This window comes from Trachypithecus francoisi, unplaced genomic scaffold (assembly GCF_009764315.1).
Source record: "Trachypithecus francoisi isolate TF-2019V2 unplaced genomic scaffold, Tfra_2.0 Lachesis_group7, whole genome shotgun sequence".
Classification (NCBI taxonomy): domain Eukaryota; kingdom Metazoa; phylum Chordata; class Mammalia; order Primates; family Cercopithecidae; genus Trachypithecus; species Trachypithecus francoisi.
In genome coordinates, this window is record NW_022681472.1 from 79,899,199 (window position 1) to 79,914,732 (window position 15,534).

At 44.6% G+C, this 15,534-nt stretch overlaps 1 pseudogene; it reads left to right on the forward strand.

Moving 5' to 3' along the window:
• The first annotated feature begins 2,705 nt into the window (after positions 1–2,705).
• Positions 2,706–4,269, forward strand: LOC117079080 (annotated as a pseudogene).
• Positions 4,270–15,534: the final 11,265 nt, after the last annotated feature.

Consider the following 15,534-nt stretch of genomic DNA (forward strand, 5'->3'; position numbering starts at 1 on the left):
CTGGGTTCAAAGTTAAAAAAAAAAAAAAGGAAATGATCGTAACTTCCATTTGTAAGCACTTTACAGATTTGTCTTCATGACTTTATTTAATCCTCAAAACAATCCTGCTAAGGAAAGATAGGCATTACTATTTCTTACTTTATGCAGGGCTGAGGCTGAGATCAAGGTCTGCTTGCTTCATAGCCCATGTTCTTTCCATTAGGAGGAAGAACAGGAAAAAGAGGTGGGAAGGGTATGTTACCATAATCAGAATCCTGGATTCCCTGATAGCATCTTTGGTCAAACTTGGAAGTCAAGTCCCTTATTTCAGGGTCACATGGAACCCTAGGGTGGGTGAATAATCTGAGAAAGAATGCTAATGCTGGATAATGCCTCACTTGGTCACAGTGGCTAATAGGAGACTTCACCGCTTTAGCAAAGAGTTCTCCAACATATTTGTCCCCTCACATTCTTGAAAATTACTGAGGCTCTAAAAGAGCTTTTGTTTATACGGGTCATACAGATCGATCTTTGCAGTAGTAGAAATTAGAATGGAGGAAATTTTTTCAACTTTTATATTATGGAGTACATATGCAGGTTTGTTACATAGTTATATCGCATGAGGTACCTATGCATGATGCTGAGGTTTGGAGTAGAAATGAATTCGTCACCCAGGTAGTGAGCATTGGACCCAATAAGCAGCTTTTTTCAATCCTTACTGCCTCCCTCTGTCTCGCCTTGAATTCCCCAGTGTCTGTTGTTTCCTTTTTTTTTTTTTTTTTTTTAAGAAGGAGTCTCACTCTGTGACCTGTGACCCAGGCTAGAGTGCAGTGGCACGATCTCAACTCACTGCAACCTCAGCCTCCCGGGTTCAAGCAATTCTCGTGCCTCAGCCTCCTGAGTAGCTGGGATTATAGGCACGCGCCATCACACCCGGTTAATTTTTTGTATTTTTCGTAGAGATGGGGTTTCATCATCTTGGTCAGGCTGGTCTTGAAGTCCTGACCTCATGATCCACCCACCTCAGCCTCCCAACGTGTTGGGATTACAGGTGTGAGCCACTGCACCTGGTCTGGAAGCATACTTCTTTTGCAATTGCAAAAAAAAAATCACATGTATGAATATGACCACTGACATCCTCAGAAACATCTTTAAGTATTGGAAAGCTATCAAGTGCATAGTGGCAAATAAAATTTTTCTCAAAAATTCTAATTTTCACTTGAAAGCTCAAATGTTGTCATTGGTGACAGTCAGTGGCGTTCCTTGAAGTGACAGGCTCACTTTGTTCATTTGTTAAGAAAATGCCTGCCAAATACCCAAACCTGAATAAGTATTGTTTGTCAGCCATTATCTCAAGTAAAACTTGTATTGCATGCAAAAAAAAAAAAAGGAATAGTTCAGCTTGCAACTTAAATAATTGGAGAAGAACTTTTTCCTCAAGACAACCATTTTATTTTGGTATGCAGCAGAAATGCTTTTTGTGGACTTCCCATTTATTAAGAAATCAGTGTGAAACTGGCTATTATCTCTCATGTGAGTGATTGAGGGGATGAAGAATTAGTGCTACTGCCTCAATTCATGCTAAGGCAGTTTTTTTAACCTGTCTTTGCTTTGGCATCATAAGTGAAAATGGAGAATTTTCACTTACGGAGAAAAGGCATGGAGAAAAGGCAATATTTTTGCATTATTGGGGAAATAGCTTTGACCTTGAGGACCCTCTGAAAAGGTCTTAGGGATCCCTAGAGGCCCATGGATCATCTTTTGAGAACCACTGACCTCACGAAATAACTGGTGGCAGAATTCAAGATTCAGCTGGTAGAGAAGAACAATCATTCCTCTCCGTATCAGGAGATTGGTTTTCAGTCCCATCCCTTCTCTGGCCTCAGTTGTATCTTCTGTAAAAGGGGATAATAATATGTCCTCCCTACAGAGCTGTTATAAGAAGTCAGTCATGACAATGTAGTGAAAACATGTGATTGTGGATAAAGCTCTGAGTGAATCAAAGGACTAGATAATTTATTCAGGGTCCGTGAGTATTGTCGGGGAGGAAGAAACCTAAGCCTCCCGTCATATTGCCAAGAGGACCATCTGCTCTGCCCATGTAACTCAAGCTAGAAGGGGAAGGAGCTGCTACCCATACGTAGTGCCCTCTCCAGGGACCAGAAATAACCTTGAAGCCTCCTCCCTCTCCCATTGTCCCATTTGCCCTTAGTGACCCCTCAGTTCTGCCCAGATACCCTACATTGCTTTAGTCAATTTACTCTTACCCTTTCCAACACAAACACAGGAGAAAAATCTAGCTCCAGGGCTAGGCAAAGTGTTCCTACACTTGACACAAAAAGCACAATCCATAAAAGGTGAAATTAATCAATTAGACCTCATCAAAATTAAAAGCTTTTGCTCAGCAGAAGCCCTGTTAAGATGAAAAGGCAAGCTAGTCACAGACTGGGAGAAAATATTTGCTAGCCACACATCTGACTAAGGACTTGTGTCTAGAATATATAAAAAATTCTCAAAAGTGAACAGTGAAAAAACTGTTTAGAAAATAAAACATAGAAAAGGAGCAGAAGAGCACTAGGTAAGCACTGCAGACTGAGTCACCACAGTCCGCCATGAAGGCCTGGGGTCTGGCTGCTGCCTGCTCCCAGCTATAGCGCCATGAATGCCTGCCGAGCTTGCCCTGCCTCCTGCCCCATGCAGTGGGACTTCCCTGGCCTTGGATGTGACCTGTGTGGGCCCGCTGGCTATATGTGGCAGGTGAAATGCACTGGTTTAGAACTTCTGATGTCTCTTAAGCCACTTTAGCCGATGTAGCCCCAGTATTTACTGCAACAAAATTTGACAAACAGGGAAATGTTACTTCTTTTGAAAGGTAGAAAATGGACTTATACCAAGAGTTAAGTCTTCAAGACAGAGATTTGAGATTTCAGCACGTAATGAGTATCACAACCAAAAACAACAGGTTTATCACGACAATGGAGTATTTGAAAGCTGTGATAACTCCAGAGTGTCTCCTGATATGAGATGATGGTAACAAACTTAGAGCAATGGCTGTTCCAGGAACTCCCTTCACAGTTGTCCGGAGAGGGTCAACCTGTTACATACCCTTTACCTTTTGAGTTTAGTGCCATGGAAGCACCCTGCAATACCGGATCAACACACTTTAGAGGAAACGTAACGTTTTGCAGACACTGACCCTTGAGACTTTAGAAGCTTTGGTGGACTCCAAACATTCTTCTGTGGACAGAAGCAAACTGCATATTTTACTACAGAATGACAAAAGTCTATCAGAGTTAGAAACAGATATTAAATTTTTCCAAGAGTCAATTTCGGAGATCCTGGATGAGGAAAAGTTAGTAGAAGAGCTCTGTCTATCGAAGTGAGTGCCCCACGTGTCTTTGAAAAGAGCAGCACTGGGATTCACCATGCAGAATGTAAGGGTAGCTGAGAGAAAAGACGAGAGACAGACCCAAGGTCAGGCGAGGAAGTTTATTAACCTGCCGGGCTGCCCCGCCACAGTCAGAAGAGGCAGCCCTGAGCTTACAAAATGAGGGTTTATATGGGGGAGAGAGACCCTGGGGTTGTTCGTCAGTTAACTTTACCAAATATCATCTCGTGACCGGCTTACAATATATTATCTTGTGAAAATGGGAATTTAAAAGACGGTGTTACTTAGGTTTATCCACGTTTCTTGTGACCTCTCCAGTGCCATCCAGAGGGCTGTAAGCAAGTCTGGTGACCCTGCTGGAGCACCTAGATAAGGGTTCAGGAATGCAGCTGCAGAGTATTCAGGGTAAGGGTCAGCTGCATCTTGCAGGGCGAGTCCTGGGGCAGCTTGTCCCTAACACAGAAGAGATGGACCTGCTGTTGGAAAGCTACTACTTATTGGCAGACGATCTCTGCAGTGCAGTTTGGGAGCTTAGGGTACTGACTGATGATTCACGAAGTATTATTTTCATCAATCTGGACAGCCACTATAATGTGATGATGAGAATGAATCTACTGCTAACCGTGGGAATCTTCTCTCTTTCACTCTTTGGACTAATGGGAGTTGCTTTTGGAATGATTTTGGAATCCTCCTTGAAGAAGACCCTAGAGTGTTTTGGATGATTACGGGAATTAGGTTCATGGGAAGTGGCCTCATCTGGAGGCGCCTACTTTCATTCCTTGGAGGGCACCTGGAAACTCCATTGCCTCCTATGATGGCCTCTACCGAAAAAGATCCTTCTGGCAGATAGAAGCATGGAATTGAAAAACAGCCTCAGACTAGATGGACCTAGAGTCAGCTGAAGCATCTTCACAAACTGTTTGGATGAACCGAGGCAAGATGGTGCACTTCAGGGTTCTTCATCCCCCAACTTTTCCCGCGTGCGCGAAAATGCAGCCGGCGACCCGGGAAGGGGCAGACCAACCAGGCATGCGCTAGGTGATGTCAATCCGAAGAGACCAAGATTTACCTGGTCGCACCTGCAGAACGCCCCCGACACGCCCGTGCCCCGCCTATTGCCCTCCCACTCCTAGAAAAGCCGCTCCGGAGGGACGCCACGCGCGGCCTTCCTCAGTCCTTCACTCCTGTCGGGATGTCAGGACTGCAGGAATTCCGTCCGAGAGCCCCACTGGGGGACTCTGTTGGCCTTCTTTGCCGGAGGCCGACAGACCTCTTCCCCACACCTTAGGTGACCAAAATAAACTTGCAGTTTTGCTCCTACACTTGCCTACTCGCTGGTTCTTTTGTGCCTGCTCTGGTGGTCTTAGAAAAACAAATCACAAACCATTAGGAACAACCCCACGGATACTGACATTTTGTTATGGTAGTCACAGGAAACTTCTGATATTCTTTTATTATTTTCTTGGTTAGAGTCAGACACTTGAAAAAAATTAATGTCCGATGACAAAAATGTTTTGGCAGTCACAATACTAGAACGTGATTGCATTTCCAGAATTCTGAGTTTAAAGAAACAAAGTGTTTGTTTTGTAAAAGGTCAAAATTCTATTTCCTACAACTTTAAATGCTGTTACTGTAGACATAAGTTGAGCCAATACATGAACAGACAGTTGTGTACATTTTATTTAATTTATACTTATCAAGAAAAGTGCAATTTTGTGCTGAATGGCGCCTAGGAACTTGCCAAAGCCATAGGCAGCCACAGTTCTTTGTCAGTGTAGGAAATTACGTTAATGTGAATTTCCTGATTCTCAGGTAACTAAAAAGCTAGCATTTTATGTATTAACCTTAAAACAAACTCTAGAAGTTTATGGTTTAAAAACTAAACTTTGACATAACCTTATTTTCTTGTATTTGCACCCCTTTTTAATATAAGGTGAATAAAAAGAAATGATAATTTACAAAAAAGAAAATGAGCAGAAGACATGAGCAAACATTTCACTGCAGAAGATGTACAGATGGTAAATACGCACATAAAAAGATGTTTGCCATCATTACGTTAGGAGAATACAATTTAAAACTACAAAGAGATGTCCTGGGTATACTGTACTACACACAGTTTGGCCAGATGTTACCACTGGGAGAAAATGAGAAAAAGGTACACAGGTTTTCTCTGCACTATTTCTTACAATTATACATGGATATTTAATTGTCTTGAAAGAAATAGTATCTTTTTAATAAATTAAGTAAATAAATAGCACCGCAGCCCTGTTCCAAATTTTCACGTTTTTCCCATCACATTTGGAATAAATCCCAAGTACTGACCATATCTTAGAAGTCCAATAGGCTCTGGCCTTTGCCTCTGATTTCATCTCAGATGACTCTTCTCCACACATACTCCTTTCTCAGCACACTGGCTTTCTTATGATTTCTTGAATATCCAAGCTTATTCCTACCTGATCAGGGCCTTCGAATTATAAGTTTCTTCTACTGGGAACCCTCTTTTCCCAGGTCTTTGCATGGTTTTCCTTCATCACTCTGGTCTTTGTATGTTTGTGTATTGCCTGCCTCTCTAAGTGGACTGTAGGCTCAATGTGGGTGGGGTCTTTGCCTACATGTTTCACCATTGCATCTGTCATGCATGGCATGTGGTGTGTGCTCAATAAATCTTGTTGAATGAATGAATATTAAAGTGGCAGGTTGACTTGGGTCAGTGTTTGCTTTACCACATTACTCTGTGCTGAGCCTTCCTTATGCTCCTTACAAAACAGATCTGCTTAGGCACGGGGAAATAGTTTCAGAAATAGTAAGATCTAGGTTTGAGTCGCACTCAACACTAGTCTGCTCATTGTCCATTTCACCAAATCACATCAACTTCTTGAGCTCTATTTTCTTATCTGAAATATGAGTTGCCTTAAGGAGCCTGGGGATATTAAGATATCAATATCTCTCCCCTAGACCTGCTCCTCCTCCTGGTTATTCCCATTTCAACTCATGGTGCCTCCATCCACCCACACACCCAAGCCAAGAAGCTGGATGAATCAGCCTCAGTGCTTTCCTTCTTCACTCATCCCACGCCCAAGGAATTGCCAAGTCTTGACTAGTCTACTCCTAAATCTCTCCCATGTATCTCTTCTACTTCTGTCTTCCCCGATCATCATCTCTTGCCTAACCATTGCAATATCCTCCTTAATTGGTCTTTCCCATTCATCATCCATAATGCTGATGAAATAATCTATTATGCAGATTTGATTATATCAGTGCCTTGCCCTTAAATCGTTCTGCATTGGTTTCCAGATACAGAGCAAATTCCTTCCCTTGGCACTGATCTGGCTCCTACCCATCTCTTAATCCCTTTATTCACTCCTCCCTACCACTTCTCATAAGCTGAACAAGCCATATGCTGGAGCAAGCTGTCCTCAACCACACCCCCTGACTTTGCACATGTTGTTCCATCTGTCTGGATGGCCCTCCTTGCTGCCTGGCACCTCTAAGACTTCCAGAGTCCAGCTTAGCATCACCTGGTGGGCATCCCTGACTTGCCAGTCTGTTCGGTGCTTCTCTCTGTACTTCCATGATAACTCAAGTCCAAGTGTATCACAGCACACAATAAAGCTTAGCACATAGTAGGCACTTAAACAGTTAGCAAATCAATGATTTGGGCCAGACATTTGTAAGAGTATTGAACCTACAAATCCTTGTACATGCTGCAATGAGCTGTGAAGGGATGGGGTTTTTTCCTTCTTTTCTCTAGCACTAAATGAAGATATCTAGTTATAATATTCTGCTGATAACCTGGCTTCAGCCCTGCCCAGGGGCAAAAAAAAAAAAAAGGACAAGATGATCTTGGAAATCACCCATCTTCAAAGTTCTTCCAGCTCAGTGTGTGATCTTGGCTAACAAATGAAGTCTGGACTCAAAGAGATGTGGGTTTGAATCCCAGCCCTGCCACCTAGTAGCTGAACGACCTTGAGTCTTAAGCTCTGTCAGGAATATAATGGATCTCCACAAAGGGTTGTCATGAGGATTGAATGAAGTCACGCAGGAAAGGCACTTAGAATGGTGCCTGGCATTCATAGTAAGCATTCAGTAAGTATTTGTATATCTCCATCTAGTGGTCTTGGCACAAGAAAGGAAGGCAAAAGAAGAAAAGAATAAATAAATAACAGGAACCAAGAGGCACCCCAGATTCGAGGATGTTCAGGGAGGGGTGGTGAGCTGAGCCTGACTGGAAAAGCTGTAGCTCCTTCAATGTAGGGCAAATAAAGTGGACATAGAAAGGCAGAGAGGGAGCTTGTGGGGAGTGGGCATTGCTGTTTATAGACAATGAGGGCAGCTAAGGTTTAGTGACCTGGGTGTATATTCCCAGCCTGCAAGACCTCTATGTAGGCCTAATGTAGTCTGGCATTTTCCAGAGTTAGACAAAGTAGAGGCCTAGGCATCCCTGCCAGCGGCTGGCATTCCAGTCTGAAGGCCATTTTGGTGCCTTCATTCTGCCAATGTGTTACAAGCACCTAGTTAATGCCAAGTATGGGCTGTGCCAAAGAGTGAGCCCCAGGGTGAGGGCTGCAACTGAAATCTCAAATGATCAATCTGGTTGGTGTTCAGCAAACAGCACTAACTTTGGAGTCTAAGTGACCTGGGTTACACTCTGGCTGAGCTCCATACCAACTGTGTCGTCTTCAATTTTCTCATCTGTAAAATGGAAATAAACTACCAACCTCAAAAAACCTGTAGAGTACTAATTGAGATAAAGGAGAAAAGCGCTTCATACAAAATAGGCGATCTGACTTGCAGTAAGGACACTTTTATCCAACTTGCTCAGTTTTCCTTTATTCTTAGCACTTCTGAGCTAGTGTTTTGTATAATTTACTTGTTTGCTTTATCTCCTGTTTCCATCACTAAAACTTAAACAACGTGAGTGCAGGGACTCTTGTCTAGTGTCTTGTTTGCCACTGAATTCTCAGCACACAGCAGTACCTGGTGGTGTTGAATAAACAACAACAACAAATTCTATTTCATCTCTTTCACTAGAATGTAAACTCCATGACAATAGGATTGCATCGTTTATCTCTCGCTGCATTACAACTCACCCCAAAACTTAGGGGTTCTAAACAATGGTCAAGGCGTCTGTAGATCAGGAGTTTAGGAACGTTTCAGTTGGGCAGTTCTGGCTCAGGGTCTCTTTGAGGTTGCACCTCAGATGCTAACTTGGCTACAGTCCCCTGAAGTCCTGGCAGATCCTGGAAGATCCAGTTTCAAGGTGGCTCACTCACATGGCTGACTGGTGCTGCCCAACGGGGCCTTTCTGCTGGCCCTTGATGGAACTCTATGGACTGCTTTCCTGATATGGTAGCTGGCTTTCCTTAGAGCAAGCAATCCAAAACACCGTGAAGGAAGCTGAAAATGCTTTGATGATCTAGTCTTATGCCACATGGCAATAGTCATAGATCATCACTTCCTCCACATTTGATTGGGTACTCAGGCTGATCCCGATTCAGATAGGAGGAAACCATATAAGGGCATGAATACCAGGAGGCAAATATTGCTGGGAGCCATATAGAGGTTGGGCCACCCAAGGACAGTTTACCAGTGTAACACAATGACAGTGCCTGGCATGTGGTTGGCATTCAAAAAGTATTTGTTGAAGGCATGAATGCAAGTACATGGGACTGGGTTTTGCATAGTAAGGGACTCGGGCTCTGCCTCCAAGGAGCCAGCATTCAAGTGGAAGAGACAAACGCACAAAGAGGCATTTATCATTCTGTGTCCTGTAGCAGAACATGGCCTAAAAATCCAGATCAGGGAAGAGTTACTGCAGTGGGTGACATGTGGGTTGAGTTTTGAAGGGAGAGTTAAGTAAGCCAGGTGAGGAATGACAGGAAGGGTGTTCTGAAAAAGAGGGAATGGCACATGTAAATGTTCAAGGAAAGAGAAGGAGCCATGAGCTTGGTGGGGTGAGAAGGAGACTGTGACAGGTAGCATCTGAGACCTGTTTAGTTTTCCTTTTATATACATCAGACTTCCATGAGTGCCTTTACTACAGTAATTGTTAAAATGATGAAACAAGAATTGAAAGCAAATGTTGAGATGATGTGCTGTTGAGATTTATTTTCTCACAGTTATTTCTGTTCCACAAGCGTGGAGTACCTACCAGGGCCAGGCTCTTGCTAAGTGCTTGGGATGCAAAGATTGATAACATATACAGCCTTTGCTCCTGAGCAGCTAGGCATATGAGAGGACAGGAAAAGGGCTGTCCACAAATTATGATGATACAAATCGCAGTGATAATGTAAGTATCTGGAGAAAGGCTCATGGCCAGAACCCAGAGGGCCAAAGGAAGGCACTGTCGCAACCATTTGGACAAAGAACCAGCTATACATCTGAGCCTAAGAAAATCAAAGAGACCAACTTTATCTGTTGTCAATAAAGAGACAATTCTTTGCACAATTCCCTTCCTGCATGCCCTTATGACCTACTGTGAGGGGGTCTTGCCCTGTGAACCTGGAAGCCCAGGTGGAGATGACCTGGGTGGGAGTGGGGATGTGGCAGGGGCTGCTTCAAGGTGGTCTGAACACCCCTCCAGCCTGCTGTCCTTCTTCAGCAGTGTCAGGCATGAGGCCTCTCTGAGCCCATGGATTGGAAAGATGTGGGAGAGAAAACAGGCAGAGAGGGGGAGCAGACAGTAAGCATTCCGAGCCTCACCCCGAGATGGCTGGGCCTTCAATTATGATTTAATACTAGTGCTTCTTTTTGTATTCTCCTGCATCCTTATTCCTAAGGAAATGAAAGTACTTCCCAGGCATTCTCCCCTGGCACCCATCACCAAGTGAGACGAGTGGAATAGCAAGTCATGCTCCATTTTCAAAGGAAGAAGGAGGAAGCCGGGGGGACATGGCCAACTTGCCTACACAGTGAATTAAGGAGGGAGGCAGGGCAGTGGACCACCAAGGATGAGTGGGGAGAGGCCTCTGAAGATGGCCTGGAAGCTGAGCCCCAGAGGAGCAGCCTGAGAAGGGGGCATGAGGGCTGCACTCCTGCTCTGCAAGGTTGCAAGGCATTCATGAAGAGCCACTGGAATCTGATACTTTCCACTGCACGGTGGACCAGCCCTAGTCTCACCAGACCCCTTTGGGAATTTGAGGAATTGAGAACTCAAGGACAGCAGATAGCTCTTCCTGCTTTTCCTGCGCAATCTGTTGTCCCAGAGAAGCTGCTCCCCAGGCTCTGAGGGTCTCTGTTCTCCAAGCCATGCTACAATCCAACAACATCAGTAGGCCACACTGATCAGATCTGGTCCCCGCCCTCATCCACAGTAACAAACTAAGTCATAACGTGGGGTCCCAGCCACAGAAAAGCCCAAGGAAGGAAGAGGTCAGTACTCCAAGGGGTGGAAGTGGGAGGCAGTCAGAAAAGGCTTCATGGAAGATGCACCATTTCAGCTGAACCTCAGGAGATTGTCTGCCAGATGGACTGTATGGGGAAGGCATCTTGGGGAAAGAAACAACTTGAACAAAGATACCAGCAGGACGTGGGCATCCTGAGGTCCACAAGGCTCAAGCCTAGGGGGTCAGGGTGGAGCACAGAGAGGCAGAGCCTGAGTCACAAAGGACCCTGTGACCAAATTAAAGGTGTGCATTTTTCCCCAAAAGTCAAGATTTGGGGGTCATTGAAGAGTAACAGTTGAGCAGGCATTCCCTTTTAATGGCTATGGGACTCCCGTCAAGATATTTAACCTCTGTGAGCCTCAGTTTCCATATCTGTGAAATGGGAATAGTGAGAGTATATTTTTATAGGGTGCTTAGGGAGCTTTTAAAAGATATACACATATAAAGAACTCAGCATAGTGACTAACATATAGTAAATGCTCCACAAGTCATAGCTGTAATAACAAAAATAAATCATTTACGTTGGTACATTTTAGAAAGCTCACTCTAGTTTCTAGATGGAGAGTAAAGAAGAGAATAAGAATGACCCCAGAGGGACCATGTAGGAGGCTACTGCTCCAGTCCAGGTGTCAAGTGATCATGGTCTCACGGAGGCCCTCCCTGGAGAGAACTGCATCAGGAGACACTGAGAGCAGAGAACCACCTGGAATGTGTGGGTCTTGGGAAGTGGGGGTGATGATGGAGAGGGAGAAATGTGAATTTGCCTGCTAGTCACTGGGATCGGAGTGACAGCTTGGGAGACCAGAAAAGGGAATGATACAGTGATTATTGACATGACAAGCTGGAGAATGTCGACGGTCCAGGAGGAAGCAGTGAGATGTACGTGGCTGGAGAAGTTGGTCGGGAGTAGAACTGAGAGGCAGTAGCACAGAGCTGGCAGCCATGAGAGAGGACGAGATGGCTCAGGGGTGGTGTGTAGCCTTGAAGACAGGAAAAATAGAACTGACATAGTTTGTCTGTGTCCCCACCCAAATCTCATTTCGAATTGTAGCTCCCACAATTCTCATGTGTTGTGGGAGCGACCCAGTGGGAGGTAATTGAATCATGGGGGCGGATCTTGCCCGTGCTGTTCTTGTGATAGTGAATAAGTCTCACCAGATCTGATGGTTTTATAAAGAGGAGTTCCCATGTACAAGCTCTCTCTTGCCTGCTACCATGTAAGAGGATCCTTTCGCTTTCCACCATGATTGTGAGGCCTCCCCATCCATGTGGAACTGTGAGTCCACTGAACCTCTTTTTCTTTACAAATTACCCAGGCTTGGGTGTGTCTTTATCAGCAGTGTGAGAACAGACTAATACAAGAATCTTGTCAAAATATTTGAGAGGGTGGGCTGAGGCCTCCTCTCACCCCACAACCAGAGTAGGAAATAAAGGGAATCTTGAAGTTGTTGACTGTATCCACCATTAAGAATGCTAGGGTTTCTGTAAATTAAACTTTATTTTCCATGCTCTAAAAGTGGTTGAAGATTAAAAGTGAATAATAAACTCTTAATGTGAACAGTTTTCTAAATAGAGGCCTTCATATCTTGAGTAACAGGACTCATTTGAAACATTTGAAATTTGAAACCGGGCATTGCCCCATCCCATGATTTTAATCCCATTCCCTCTATGAACAGGTCAAGGCCATCAGAAAAGTGTGTCCCCACTCTCTAAGCCAGAATCCACCTGTCTTTTCAGACCTGACACAGACACCACCTCTTCCACTGGCTCTTCCTCACCTGCCTAAGGCAGCCTTGACGTATGAAAGTCCTTCTAAATGATGTTCCATGGCAAAAGCAATGAGACAGGGTTTTTGGTACATAAATGTCACAATTCTGCCTGCAAGTTAGAATTACTTACAGAGTTTTTATTGTTGTTTTCTATAAAGTCCCTGTCTGGGATCCTCTCTAGAGCTATCAGAATCCCTGGGGGACTAGCTGTGATGTTGATTAAGGAACCAGTTTTCCTCACCTGACTAACCTGGTCATGGGTCACTGGTCACTTGCGGGAAGACAGCACCAGAGACCTGCGTGGAGAAGTGCAGCCCCCAGCTGCACACCAGAGCCCCCAGGCCCATGGAGAAGGCACTTCTCTGGCGGGACCTCAAGCACAGCAGCCCACTCCAGCTCAAGAGTGACCTGAGCCAGGCCGGAGGGAGCCGGTGACTGTGAACGTTAGTGCTGTCGTGTCTAGACAACCGCTGTCTCCAATTGTGTGGAAAGGCCGTGAGCTGAAGTCTTGGCTCCATGTTATCCCAGGTCGTCCCTCCACTGTGAAAACTTCCCAGGAATCATCCTCCCAGTTAATTTTCTGTTCAGGGATCTTTGTTGGATGAGCCTCTGGCACAGTCACCTTGTCACTTTTCTTCTGCCTTGCATGACATTTTTCATGTCCATCACCATTGATATTTTGGATTAGATCGTTTGGGGGTGGAAGGCAATGGGTGGAGGATGCTGTCCTGTGTATTGTGGGAGGCTTAATAGCATCTCTGACCTCTGCCTAAAAGATGCCAGTAATACTCCCGTCTTCCCATCTAGTTGTGGCAACCCAAAATGTCTCCACACATTGCCGAATGTCCCCTGGTTGAGGACCTCTGCTCTAGAGGAAGAACTCATTGAAGGCAGGGTTCATGTTTAGTTCAGCTCTTTATTCTCTTCTAGTGCTACACAGAGTGCCTGGTGCATTGTGGGTGTCCACCCACTGACTGAGAGATGAACTTTCTGTGTGATGGCTCGTGTACTTCTAAACATTGGGAACAAAGAGCTTTGTGAGATGGTAATCTATGATTGTCCCCTCCCACTCAAGGACATAGGTAGCAGGCTCTGTGCTGCTTCTCTGCCTCTAGGGAGGTTTGTGATCTGACTTTTATATCCAAAAAATCCACTGAGGTCAACAGGATTTAAGAATAAAATGATTTTTCTCTGGGTTAAGAAGAGATTTCCAGAGACTTGAGTAAGAATTAAGAGAGAGGTTGGTGAGTCCCAGGAGTGTTCTGAGGCTGTGGCTGGAAATGATGCATCAGGAGGTTTGATTCTGGGCTGAGATCTCCAGGTTTAGCCACGACCTAAAGTCCCAAGTGTGGCAAGAAGCTGCAGGGACCTGCTGGGATGAGATAATGGACATCTGAGTGGATGGGGGACTGCTAACAAGACTGACTCTCTGGAAACCTGGGTATTATACAAGATCTCAGATCCCTGGCACAAACTCTGGAGGACCCAGGGAAGAGAAATTCCAAGAATGACTGAGGGAGTATGAAGGCTTGGAGTTGAAATCAAGTTGACTTATAGAAAATAGAGATGCCAGTATTTCTGGCACACCTTACTTTTGGCTTGGGATTTGTACAAAGTACAAAGTGCCAAATTAATAATAGCTAATAATTATTCAGTGGGTATTGTGTAGTAGACACCTTTTTCCGCTTTTAGTGAATTATCTCTTTTAATCTTTGCAAGATTACTTAGTAGTTTCCTTGTAATCCCCAAACTAGAAATAAATAATTGGAAACACATTCTAGTTAGATGACTTGCTCAAGGTCTCACAGCATCTCAGTGGTGCAGGTGGAATGATAAAAATAGCAAACGTATTCTGCATCAAGCACATTTTACAGACTTTGCCTCTATTTGTTTAGTCCTCACAACAACCGAATGAGGTAGATATTATTGCCACTCCCATTATATAGATAGACAAATGGATAAACAGAGATCAATAATCTGCCCAAGTCTGCTAGCTCATAGTTGCCAGACCTGGAATTTGAACTTGGGAAGATTGACTGCAAAGTCTGTGCAATCTAACCACGAAACCATGCTTTGGAGACTCCAGGACCCACACTCTTTTTTTTTTTTTTTGAGACGGAGTCTCGCTCTGTCGCCCAGGCTGGAGGGCAGTGGCGCGATCTCAGCTCACTGCAAGCTCCGCCTCCTGGGTTTACGCCATTCTCCTGCTTCAGCCTCCCGAGTAGCTGGGACTACAGGCGCCCGCCACCTCACCCGGCTAGTTTTTTGTATTTTTTTAGAGACGGGGTTTCACCGTGTAGACCAGGATGGTCTCGATCTCCTGACCTCGTGATCCGCCCGTCTCGGCCTCCCAAAGTGCTGGGATTACAAGGACCCACACTCTTAACCACGCTCTGCTGAATGGACCCCTGGATACTTACAAATGATTAAGGGTTTCAACAGGATTTTAGTAGGAACCAAAGGATGGTTAGAACCAATAGGGCTTGCTCATATCTGGAAAATGAGAATTAGGCAAAGCTTTGAGTTGATGTCTCAGATCTGCATTTAAAACTAACACTGAGCTCAAGACCAACCCACCTACCTATTAAGGTTATTAGCTCACTTTATCCTAAAATAGAAACACCAGTGCTGATCCAAGCTCTGATAACCGAAGATAGCAGCTCCTTGTAGTATGTCTGAGACATTCACCAACTGGAGCATGTTAAGAAGAGAAGAACGGGAAGGAAGAGAAAAATTGTGTCATAAGAGAAACAACGGGAATAATTGAGAATATGAACTTGGAGAAGAAAAGTCTGAGGTGCCTTCAACAACCCTCCAGCTCTGAAGATCACACCATCCTTGGGTTAGCCTGGTGCTTCTTGTCCTCGACAGTCTGTTTTCAGCTTTTGGTGAAAAGGCTCCTTTGTGTTCACTTTTTGTCAGTTCTTGCCCTATGGTAGGCTCCCCATATACAATGAATGGTTTTATTTAGACCCTGATTTAAACTAATGGCAAAAACAGGTTTTGGGGGCTT